General features: G+C 46.4%; 1 long non-coding RNA gene across 1 annotated transcript; it reads left to right on the top strand.

Moving 5' to 3' along the window:
• Nucleotides 1-102: 102 nt before the first annotated feature.
• LOC134809438 (uncharacterized) lies at nt 103-1403 on the top strand. Its single transcript, XR_010155168.1, has 2 exons — nt 103-353; nt 735-1403. It is a non-coding gene; the product is annotated as an uncharacterized LOC134809438 (long non-coding RNA).
• Nucleotides 1404-12216: the final 10813 nt, after the last annotated feature.

The following is a 12216-nucleotide window of genomic DNA, read 5'->3' as shown; positions in this document are numbered from 1 at the left end:
GCACTGTTGCGGGCGCCGCCGCGCGGCCTCTCGCCATGGCTCCCCCGCGAGCGGGCGGCTTGCACCTCCCCTCCGCGCTGCCGTCACCGCCCGACGCGCGCCGAGCCCTCCCCCTTCCCAGCCCCGCCCGCCGCCCCGCGCCGCCACCTGCGGGCCGCCCTCCAGGATGCCCGCCGGCCACGTCCTAGTCGCCTGGAGCCGCACCCCGCCTTCCTCGCCCGCGGCTGCCCCTGCACTTTTACCCACGCCGTGGGGCACAGAGAAGTATCCGGTAAAGACCTGGATCCGGAAAAGCTGATCACATCCCTCCCCGAGCGCTTATTACTTCTAGCACTTCTCGGGGTCCTTCCAGAGTGAGTCTAAGAGAAGGATGGGACCCCCGCGGCCCGGGGCGCTGATTGTCGTGAACACAGTGGAAGTCCAGGCGTTCTGTTCCTGCAGGACGGGCTGTCTCCTAGCAAAGCCGCCCTTAGGCTTAAATGGAGGGAGGATGGAGCAGGGGACGGGGGGAAGGCTGGAGGGGATGGAACTGGCTGTTGGACTAAGATGCCACCAAAGGGTGGCAGGCAGGGGGGTGGCGGACAGCAGAGAGGGGATCAGGAACCGATCCAGGAAGTAAGAGCTCACAGGCCACTCTATTATGCAAATCACTTGTGGATGGTTTAACGGGGAACAACCCACATGATCTCATTTCCAGTTGAGGCTACTGAGTCTACTTCTTCTTTTCAACCCAGGGGTCATAGAGGACATTGGGAGGACTTGAAGAAGACTCAGACCAGAACCAAAGATGTAAGGAAACTAAACCCTGCAAAACCTGATTTCTCATACCGGCATAGACTTGACTTGAAGAGATCATCAAGTGTATAGTGAAGATTGGCTCAGGCAAGAATCATCCATGAATGCTTACTCTAGGGGGCTGTTACTGGCTGGCAGATATTTGTCTGGGTTGATGTGTCTCCCTATAGATGGTTTAGACCTGTTAGTAGCAAAAGCGGAAATAGTAATTATACAAAGAGGCAGGCAGACAGCATCTTAACCAGGTGATCAAAATTTACATCACCAATGAGAGCAGATGGATATCATGTCCACATCAGCTATGCAGTATTCCTGGGGACAATGCATAACCTGAATCATGATAATGAAACATCGGACAAACCCAAAATGAGGAACATCTATTAAAAAGAGGAAGGGTCTGTATTATTCAAAAATGTCAAGGTCATTAAAATCAAAAGAAAGCTTGGGAAATGTTCCAGATTAAAGGGTGCAAAAGAGTCAGGGCAGCTAAATGCCATGCCTGATCCTAGACTGCATCCTGTGCTAGAGGAGGGGAAATACATCACGGACATTCCAGCTGACAAAATCAGAATCCATGTAAGAGATTAAAGTATTGGATCAATGTTAAATGTACTGATGTTGATAACTTCCACTGTAATTATGTACAAGAATATCTAATTCTTGGGAAATACACACTGAAGTATCTTGAAAGGGTAAAGGTCATAATGTATGCAGCTTACCTTCAAATGATTCAGGGGAAAAAAAAATCTTGATAGGAAAAAATGATAAAGCCAAGTGGGCAATAAAGGTAAGGTGCATATTATCAGTGAATCAGCATATAGAGTGTACTTGAACATTTCTGTAAGTTTGAACTTATTTCCAAATAAAAAGATTTGGAAAAATCCATCAAGTTGGGGAATGAAGTAAGGTAGGAAGAAAGCAGGTATGATATAAAAGGGCAACACAAGGGATCCTTGTGAATTTGGAACTGTTAAACATCTTGAGTATGGTAGTACAGGTGATAAAATTATCTAGAACTTAATATACACACAAATGAGTACAAGTAAAACTGGGAAAATCTGAATAAGATAGGTAAATTGTATCAATGTCAATATCCTAGTTATGATATCATATTAAGGTTTTGCAAATGTTGTCATTGGGGGAAACTAGGCCAAATATATATATATGTGTGTGTGTGTGTGTGTGTGTGTGTGTGTGTGTGTGTGTATTTTTTTTTTTTTTTTTTTCCGAGACGGAGTTTTGCTCTTGTTGCCCAGCCTGGAGTGCAATGGCACAATCTCGGTTCACTGCAACCTCCGCCTCCCAGGTTCAGGGAATTCTCCTGCCTCAGCCTCCTGAGTAGCTGGGATTACAGGCGTGCATCACCATGCCTGGCTAATTTTTGCATTTTTAGTAGGGATGGGGTTTCACCATGTTGGTCAGGCTGGTCTCGAGCTCCTGACCTCAGGTGATCCACCTGCCCCAGCCTCCCAAAGTGCTGGGATTACAGGCATGAGCCACCGCACCTGGCCCAAATATATTATTTCTTAGAAATGAATGTGAATCTACCATTATCTCAATGCAATTTTTAATTACAAAAAAATCATTTTTAATTACAAAAAAACTGTATGTAAATGGGCATGCCCATCAGGGAGCATGCCAGAGCAGATATGCTGGAGCTCTCATAGTGGATCTAGAATAGACATGGTGCTGTTACCAACAGTGAAGGCTTTCAAGAAAAAAAAAAAATTAGACTATTTGAAGTATAACTGACCGATCAGATTCCTTCCAGTTCTGTAATTTAACAATCCTAGAGCTGGGGGTTCTTTGAGATCATCTAGTCCAACCTACTCATTTTCTGGAAACTGTGGGCAGAAAAGTAGTGTGTGTCCACAGGAGCATCAAATTAGCGGTAGACCCGTTAACTACTGCTTGTCTGCCAAATATGTTCTACTTTCTTTACACCTTTACCAGCTGTCTGTCACTCCCTATATCTATGAGATTCAGTTAAGGCTGGTAGAAAATTTTGAAGTCATTCATTCTTTGGAGTCCCTGATTTGTTCTGTAGTGCCAGATGACAGGCATGTGGATTCTGCCCCTGAGGAGTAGGGACCAGTTTTCCTCTCCTACTCTCAGCTTGGAGGAAGCAGATGGCAGGCGGGACCCCAGTGACAGCCCCAGTTCTGGGCCTGACTGAGCTGATGAACTACTTGGAGCAGCTGCTGACCTGCTGCTGCTGGAAGCCAGTGGAACAGGAACCTGGGAGGGAAGCAGAATGGATACAAGAAAGGAAAACAGTAATTGCCCTGGCAAGTCCTCCCTTCATCCAGCATGAGGCAGAAGTAGCTGCAACAGAGGCAACTGGCTTCCCTTGAGCCTCAGATAGCCACTGTATTCTTTCCTTTTGTTGAATCAAATCGAAATTAATCTATGTTTACTTGCATTTGCCAGGCCCTCGTTAGTAACTGTGGGAAAATACAAAATAGAATATCTGATCCCTACCCATTAGGAACCCAGAATGCATCCAGGGACCCAAGGTGGAAATGTTGAAAGTGACCCAACAAAAGCAATTAAAAGGCTAGCTATATTAGCTGGGGTTCCCCCCAAAAGCAGCATTGGAGAAGGACTCATGGGCAGATACTTTCTTTTGGAAAATGATCCCATAGGATATGGGTAGAAAAAGAAATTGGGACCAGAAAGAATGAAACAGGAAGGAAAGAAAGCCTATTGAAGGATATAAAATTTCTGTAAACAACTGGAGCTTAGTCCCACTGAGGCCCCCTGAGGAACTGTGCAGAATGTAAGACAGAGGAGGAAATATTTAGCCACCAGTTCCTATCTCCCATTGGCCAACTTGATGCTGAGTTCAGGAGTGGTGGCTCACACCTGTAATCTCAGCATTTTGGGAGGCCAAGGTGGGTGGATCACTTGAGCCTCGGAGTTCAAGGCCAGTCTAAGCAACATAGCAAGACCCCACCTCTACAAAAGAAAAATTTAAAAATTGGCTATGGAAGTATGAAGGTATATGCCTGTAGTTCCAGTTACTCAAGAGGCTGAAGCAGGAGGATTGCATGAACCCCTGAACTCAAGACTGCAGTGAACTATAACTGAACGATGGCACTGCAGCCTGAGCAACAGAGCAAAACTCTGTCTCAAAAAAAAAAAAAAAAAGTAGATGCTGAGCAAAAAAAGCTAACTAAGATACAACATGGGACATATATAAAAGATGCCAGACACCAGGTTTATTCATTGCTGTAGTCCCAGCACCAACAACAGTGCCTGACTCATAGATGCCCCGTCAATAGATACAGAAAGAATGTCTGGGTGCGGTGGCTCATGCCTGTAATCCCAGCATTTTGGGAGGCCAAGGCAGGCAGATCACTTGAGGAGGATCACTTCAACTTCTGTTGAAGACCAGCCTGGCCAACAGGGTGAAACCCCGTTTCTACTAAAAATACAAAATTAGCTGGCATGGTGGTGCATGTCTGTAATCCCAGCTACTTGGGAGGCTGAGGCAGGAGAATCATTTGAACCCAGGAGGCAGAGGTTGCAGTGAGCAGAGATCATGCAGTTGCACTCCAGCCTGGGCGACAGAACGAGACTCTGTCTCAGAAAAAAAAGAAAAACAAAAAGAAAAAAAAAAAAGGGCGGGACGAGGTGGCTCACACCTGTAATCCTAGCACTGTCGGGCGGATCACCTGAGGTCCGGAGTTCCAGACCTACCTGGTTAACATGGTGAAACCCCGTCTCTACTAAAAATACAAAACAAATTAGCTGGGAGTGGTGGCACACGCCTGTAGTTCCAGCTACTCGGGAGGCCAAGGCGGGAAAAGCTCTTGAACCAGGGAGACAGAGGTTGCAATGAGTCAAGATCGCACCACTGCACTCCAGCCTGGGCGACAGAGCGAGACTCCATCTCAAATAAAAAAAAAAATGAATGAAATACTATAAAAAGTAGATCCATAAGTCATATATTGACAGTTTTGCGTGTGTGTCTATTTTTTTTGGTTTTTGTTTTTATTTTTTTTAGAGACGAGGTCTTGCTGTGTTGCTCAGGCTGGTCTCCAACTCCTGAGCTCAAGCAATTCTCCCACCTTAGATTCCCAAAGCGCTGGGATTACAGGAGTGCACCACCATGCCCAGCCTGTGTCTGTTGGACTAGGCTAGGGTGATAGAGTAGTGGGTAAAACAGATGCATTCCTCAGCCTGGGCAAAATAGGGAGGCCCTGTCTCTACAAAAAAATCAAAAAACTAGTCAGGGATAGTGACATGTGCCTGTGGTCCCAGCTACTTTGGAGCCTGGGGTGGGAGGACTGCTTGAGCCCAGGAGGTCTAGGCTGCAGTGAGCCATGATTGTGTCACTGCATTCCAGCCTGGGTGACAGAAGGATACCCAGTGTCAAAAAAGAAAAAAAAACGGGTATATTCCTAGCCCTAATGGACCTTTCTGTCCAGGAGAGGAGTCAGATAATGTGATACACATATACATATTTAATTAGTTTGTGAAGGCCAGGCACGGTGGCTCACAACTGTAAACCCAGCACTTTGGGAGGCCAAGGCAGGCAGATCACTTGAGGTCAGGAGTTTGAGATCAGCCTGACCAACATGGTGAAACCCCTGTCTCTACTAAAAATACAAAAATTAGCCAGGCGTGGTGGTGTGCATCTGTAATCCCAGCTACTCGGGAGGCTGAGGTGAGAGGATCATTTGAACCCGGGAGGTAGAGATTGCACTGAGCCAAGATCGCACCACTGCACTTCAGCCTGGGTGGCAGAGTGAGACTCTGTCTCAAAAAAACAAACCAAAAAAAAAGTAGTTTGTGAAAAGTGCTATGAAGAAAAAGATGCAGGTGCTGTAAGTAGGTTAAGAAGGGGGTTTATGATAAATCAGTTGGTTGAGGAAGATCTAAGGCGCTAACACTTAAGCTGAGACCCAAAGGAGGAACAGGAACCAACCATGCAAAGTGGAGGGGCAGGATCAGACCCAGAAGTGGGAAAGACCCTCGATGGCTGGAGCCATGGTGGGGTTTCAGGGAAAAGCCAGGCAATGAGACTTCATGGTTCTGGTAAGGAGTAAAGAGTTTTAGGTAAGACTGACATGGTCACATTCACTTTCTAAAAACCTCCTTCTAGCCGCTGTGTGGAGGGTGAACTCAAGTGGATAATCAAAAACCTCCACACTGCTGGCTGTGGAGGGTGTGAATACCAGACCACATCAAGACCAGCACAGAAGGGTCAGCTGCCACAGCATCTCCTCTACCACCACTACTGCCACCAGTAATTCTTCAGGAATATGCTAAAACCCACTGTAACACAAATGGGCTCAAAAATGGCAATGGGTAGACTATCGGGTTCCATAGCTGAAGGTTAATTAAAACCAATATTTCTAGGCCGGGTGCGGTGGCTCACGCCTGTAATCCCAGCACTTTGGGAGGCCGAGGCGGGCGGATCACGAGGTCAGGAGATCCAGACCATCCTGGCTAACACGGTGAAACCTGTCTCTACCAAAAATACAAAAAATTAGCCAGGCGTGGTGACGGGCACCTGTAGTCCCAGCTACTCAGGAGGCTGAGGCAGGAGAATGGCGTGAACACGGGAGGTGGAGCTAGCAGTGAGCCGAGATCGTGCCACTGCACTCCAGCCTGGGCGACAGAGTGAGACTCCTTCTCAAAAACCAAACCAAACAAAACAAAACAAACAAAATCAATATTTCTAGCCTGGGCAACATAGGGTGACCTTGTCTCTACAATTTTTTTTTAATTGGCTAGGTGTGGTGGTGCATGCCTGTGGTCCCAGCTACTCAGGAGGCTGAGGTGGGAGGATTGCTTGAGCATGGGAAGTAAAGGCTTCAGTGAGCCATGATCGCACCACTACATTCCAGCCTGGGCGACAGAGCAAGACCCTGTCTAAAAGAAAAAAAAAAAAAAAACTCTCAGACAATCTTACAATTAGTGTGTGAGGGAAAGGGGAAAAATGTTTTCTATTATTACATGTGTAGGAAATGGAACAATTACAACAAACAAAGTATCAGCTTGAATTGAACTGAGAGCACCCCACATGATTGTGGGGTATTCATCTATAATCACCCCAAACACATACATACTCTAAGAAAAGAGCTTGAACCTGTCACCATTTCAGAAGGAGAGCAGAGTCCAATTATGTTTCATCCACATGCACATTATCCTGAAATCTCTTTTTTTTTTTTTTTTTTTGAGACAGGGTCTTGCTCTATTGCCCAGGCTAGAGTGCAGTGGTACGATCTCAGTTCACTGCAACCTCCACCTCCCAGGTTCAAGCAATTCTCCTGCCTCAGCCTCCCGAGTAGCTTGGATTACAGGCACATGCCACCGTGCCCGGCTAATTTTTGTATTTTTAGTAGCGATGGGGGTCTCACCATGTTGGCCAGGCTGGTCTCGAACTCCTGGCCTCAAGTGATCCGCCCACCTCAGCCTCCCAAAGTGCTGGGATTACAGTCATGAGCCACAACATTCGGCCCCCCCCCTTTTTTTTTCTTAGAGACAGTGTCTCGCTCACTGCGCCGCCACCCCCCTTTTTTTTCTTAGAGATGGTGTCTTGCTCTGGCACCCAGGCTGGAGTACAGTGGTGCTATGATCACTCACTGCAGCCTCAAACTCCTGGGCTCAAGCGATCTTACTGCCTCATCCTCCCAGGTAGCTGAGACTACAGGTGCATGCCACCAAGCCCAGTTAATTTTTTTTGAGGGGGGGTAGAGATTGGGGGGCACATGTCTCACTATGTTGCACAGGCTGGTTTTGAACTTCTGGCCTCATGATCCTCTACCTTGGCCTCCCAAAGTGCTGGGATTACAGCTAGGAGCCACCGTGCCCAGCCATCATAGAATATTTTATGCCAGATTTTAATCTCACATTTATTGAGCACAGTTTGCACCAAGCACTGTGCTAAGTAGCACTGCACTAAGTGCTTTAATTTTTAATTTTTATTTTATTTATTTATTTATTTTTGAGACAGAGTCTTATTCTATCACCCAGGCCACAGTGCAGTGGCAAGATCTCAGCTTACTGCAACCTCGGCCTCCAGGGTTCAAGCAATCCTCTTGCCTCAGCCTCCTGAGTAGCTGGGACTACAGGCGTGTGTGCGCCACCATGCCCAGCTAATTTTTGTATTTTTAGTAGAAATGGAGTTTTGCCATGTTTGCCAGGCTGGTCTCGAGCTCCTGACCTCAGGTGATACTCTTGCCTTGGCCTCCAAAGTGCTAGGATTACAGGTGTGAGCCACTGCACCCAGCCATGTGCTAAGTGCTTTAGTAACATCAGTTCCTTCATTCTGACAGCAACTCTATGAGACAGCTATTATCTGCAGTTAATAGATAAGGAAACTGACCCTTGGATAAGTGAATTAACGTATACAGTCATAAACTATTGAAAAAGTCAGGCTGCTAGCCCCATATGACTGATTAAACACTTTGCTTTTGTCTCTGCGAAGTAAAAGAGAGTCAACCTCAGTCTTGGGTAATGGGAAGAATGAAGAGGAGAGGAATGGCACGGGAAAAGAATTCTAGGATTAAGACATGAGGGGCTGGGCATGGTGGCTCAAGCCTGTAATGATTCCACCACTTTGGGAGGCTGTGGCAGGTGGATTGCTTGAGCTCAGGAGTTCGAGACCAGCCTGGGCAACATGCCAAAACCCCGTCTCTACTAAAAAATACAAAAAAATTAGTTGGGTATGGTGACATGCACCTTTAGTCCCAGCTACTCAGGAAGCTGAGGTGGAAAGATAGCTTGAGCCTGGGAGGCAGAGGTTGCAGTGAGCCGAGATTGCGCCACTACACTCCAGGCTGGGTGACAGCGCCAGACCCTGTCTCAAAAAAAAAAAAAAAGACATGAAGACTTGTGTTTATAAACCAGACTTATTGTGCATGGATTTTTTAGACATAAGAAAACACATGAATTAATAACAATAACTTCTTTACAGCATCTGGTCTTTTGCCTTGAATCCATCTACTTTCCTCAGACAAACCAGATGGTATCATTCTTGTGCTGTAAACTCTTCAACAACGCCCTAGTGACCTAGGGGTATAGCCCAAACTTTCACTCAGGGAACAGTATTCTTCACTGGCCCCCATCCATCTCTTTAGCCATCTGCCCCACCACACTTTTTTTTTTTTTTTTTTTTTTTTTGAGACAGAGTCTTGCTCTGTCGCCCAAGCTGGAGTGCAATGGCGCGATCTTGGCTCACTGCAAGCTCCACCTCCCAGGTTCACGCCATTCTCCTGCCTCAGCCTCCCTAGTAGCTGGGACTACAGGCTAATTTTTTGTATTTTTAGTGTAGATGGGGTTTCACCGTGTTAGCCAGGATGGTCTTGATCTCCTGACCTTGTGATCCACCCACCTCGGCCTCCCAAAGTGCTGGGATTACAGGCATGAGCCACCACACCTGGCTTTCTCTGTCTTTATTGGGTAGCCACCTCTGAGCTCTAACAATTGTTCCGATGTCTAAATGCAAACCCAATGTTGTCTTATCTCCTAGATTTTCAAAAGAAGTCAGAAATCTGGATTGCAAATAAAATCTACCTGTTTTAGGCCAGGTGCAGTGCCTGCCGAGGGCAGGTGGGAGGCCTGGCAGGTGGATCGCTTTAGGTCAGGAGTTCAAAACCAGCCTCATCAACATGGTGAAACCCCATCTCTACTAAAAATACAAAAATTAGCTGGGTGTGGTGGCACATGCCTGTAGTCCCAGCTACTCGGGAGGCTGAGGCAGGAGAATCACTTGAAGCCGAGGCAGGTGGATCGCTTTAGGTCAGGAGTTCAAAACCAGCCTCATCAACATGGTGAAACCCCATCTCTACTAAAAATACAAAAATTAGCTGGGTGTGGTGGCACATGCCTGTAGTCCCAGCTACTCGGGAGGCTGAGGCAGGAGAATCACTCGAACCCAGGAGATGGAGGTTGCAGTGAGCTGAGATTGCACCACTGCACTCCAGCCTGGGCAACAGAGTGAGACTCTGTCTCAGAAAAAAAAAAAAAATTATGACCATGAATCTCAGGTGAGCTTTACTGCTGCTGAACAATTAATAACTCTCTAATCCAGTCATTCTCCCACTCTTCATGAAAACTACAACACATTTTTTCTTTTCATATCCAAGTTCTAACAACTCCTTCCCCATCTTCACTGTCAGATGATGACTTTGTTTCTTATCTCACTGAGGAAATGGAAGGAATCAAACGAACTTGTTTTTTGTTTGTTTGTTTGATGGAGTTTTGCTCTTGTTGCCCAGGCTGGAGTGCAATGGCGCGATCTCGGCTCACCGCAATCTCCACCTCCCAGGTTCAAGCGATTTTCCTGCCTCAGCCTCCCGAGTAGCTGGGATTACAAGCATGCGCCACCACGTCTGGATAATTTTTTTTGTATTTTTAGTAGAGACAAGGTTTCTCCATGTTAGTCACGCTGGTCTCGAACTCCCGACCTCAGGTGATCCACCCTCCTTGGACTCCCAAAGTGCTGGGATTACAGGCGTGAGCCACCATGCCCAGCCCAAAAAAACTTCTACAAGCTCCCACCACTATGTCTACCCACCTAGTTGTGACTGGGACCAAATCATCTACTCACCCTACTGAAATTAGTGATGAATTATCCCTGCTTCCATCAAAAGCCGACTCCTCCCGTGTGAAGTAGACCCCATTCCTTCTCACCTACTGCATTAGGGTGAATGGTGGTCCCCCAAAATGTATTTCAGGTCTTAATATCCAGAACCTATGAATGTGACCTTATTTGGGAAAAGGGGCTTTGCAGATGTCATTAAATTTTTTTTTTTGGGGGGGGGATGAAGTCTCACTCTGTCACCCAGGCTGGAATACAGTGGCACGATCTCGGCCCACTGCAACCTCTGCCTCCCAGGTTTAAGCGATTCTCCTGCCTCAGTCTCCAGAGTAGCTGGAATTACAGGCGCCTGCCACCACACCTGGCTAATTTTTGTATTTTTAGTAGTAGAGATGGGGTTTCACCATGTTGGCCAGGCTGGTCTCAAACTGCTGACCTCAGGTGACCCGCCCACCTTAGCTTCCCAAAGTTCTGAGATTACGGGTGTGAGCCACCACACCTGTCATTAAGTTAATGATCTTGAGATGAGATCATCCTAGGTTACCGGGGAGGCCCTAAATCCAATGACAGTGTCCTAGTAAGAGAAAAGCAGAAGGAGATTTAAAACAGACAGAAGAGTAGAACGCACACAGAGGAGAAGCCAATGTGAAGGCAGAAAAGAGAGAGATGCATCCACAAGCCAAGGAATGCCAGCAGCTGCCAGAAGCCAGAAGAGGCAAGGAACAAATTTTCCCCTAGAGCCTACAGAGGGAGTACATCTCTGCTAACATCTTGAGTTCAGATTTCTGGCTTCTAGAATTCTGAGAGAGCAAGTTTTTGTTGTTTTAAGCCACCAAATTTGTGGCAATCTGTTATGGTGGCCCTAGAAAACTAATATACCTGCTTGGGTATATCATTACAATTTTCTCCCCTCCTTCCTCCATCATCAGTTTTTTTCCTCTCTACTGGGGCATTCTCACCAGCATACAAACATAGTTATTTCTTCTATCTTTTTTTTTTTTTTTGAGACAGACTCTTACTCTGTCACGCAGGCTGGAATGTAGCGGCATGACACTGCAACCTCTGCCTCCTGGGTTCAAGTGATTCTCCTGCCTCAGCCTCCCAAGTAGTTGGTGCCTGCCACCACACCAGGCAAATTTTTGTATTTTTTGGTAGGGATGGGGTTTCACTGTGTTGGCCAGGCTGATCTCGAACTTCTGGCCACAAGTGATCCACCAGCCTCAGCCTCCCAAAGTGCTGGGATTACAGACTTGAGCCACCATGCCTGCCCTATATTTCTTCCATCTTGAATAGAAGAAAAAAACTCTCTTGACTTTACTTCCACCTCTAGATGCCACCCTGTTTTTTGTCATCCTTCATAACAAAGCTATTTGAAAGAATTGCTTATCATCACTGTCTCAATTCTGTCCATTTTTTCCTGAAACCCATTCCACTGAGACTACTCCACCCAGTCAAGGTCACCATTGACCTCCACATTGCTACATTTAGGGTCCATTCTCAGTTCTCCTTTTACTTGACCTCTCAGCCACATTTGACACAACTTTTGTCATCTTTCTTCTTGGAACACCTTCTTTACTTGGATTCTAGGAAACTGCACTCTACACTCACTCCTTAGTGATCTCATCTAATCTCAAGGCTTTAAACACCATCTACACATAGATAACTCCAAGTTTATACTTCCAGTCCAGACTTTCCCTCTGAACTCCAGACTCATGTAAACAAACTTCCTACTTGACACTGGCATTTGGATGTCTAATAGGCATCTCTACCTTATTATGCCCAAAACTGAGCTGCTGGACTTCTAAAAATTCTACTATTCCACAGTTTCCTAGATTTCAATTGTCCAGGCAGAAACCTTATATTTA

The sequence above is a fragment of the Pan troglodytes genome, chromosome 2, assembly GCF_028858775.2.
Source record: "Pan troglodytes isolate AG18354 chromosome 2, NHGRI_mPanTro3-v2.0_pri, whole genome shotgun sequence".
In the NCBI taxonomy this organism is placed as follows: Eukaryota; Metazoa; Chordata; class Mammalia; order Primates; family Hominidae; genus Pan; species Pan troglodytes.
This window is presented reverse-complemented; position numbering and strand designations above follow the sequence as displayed.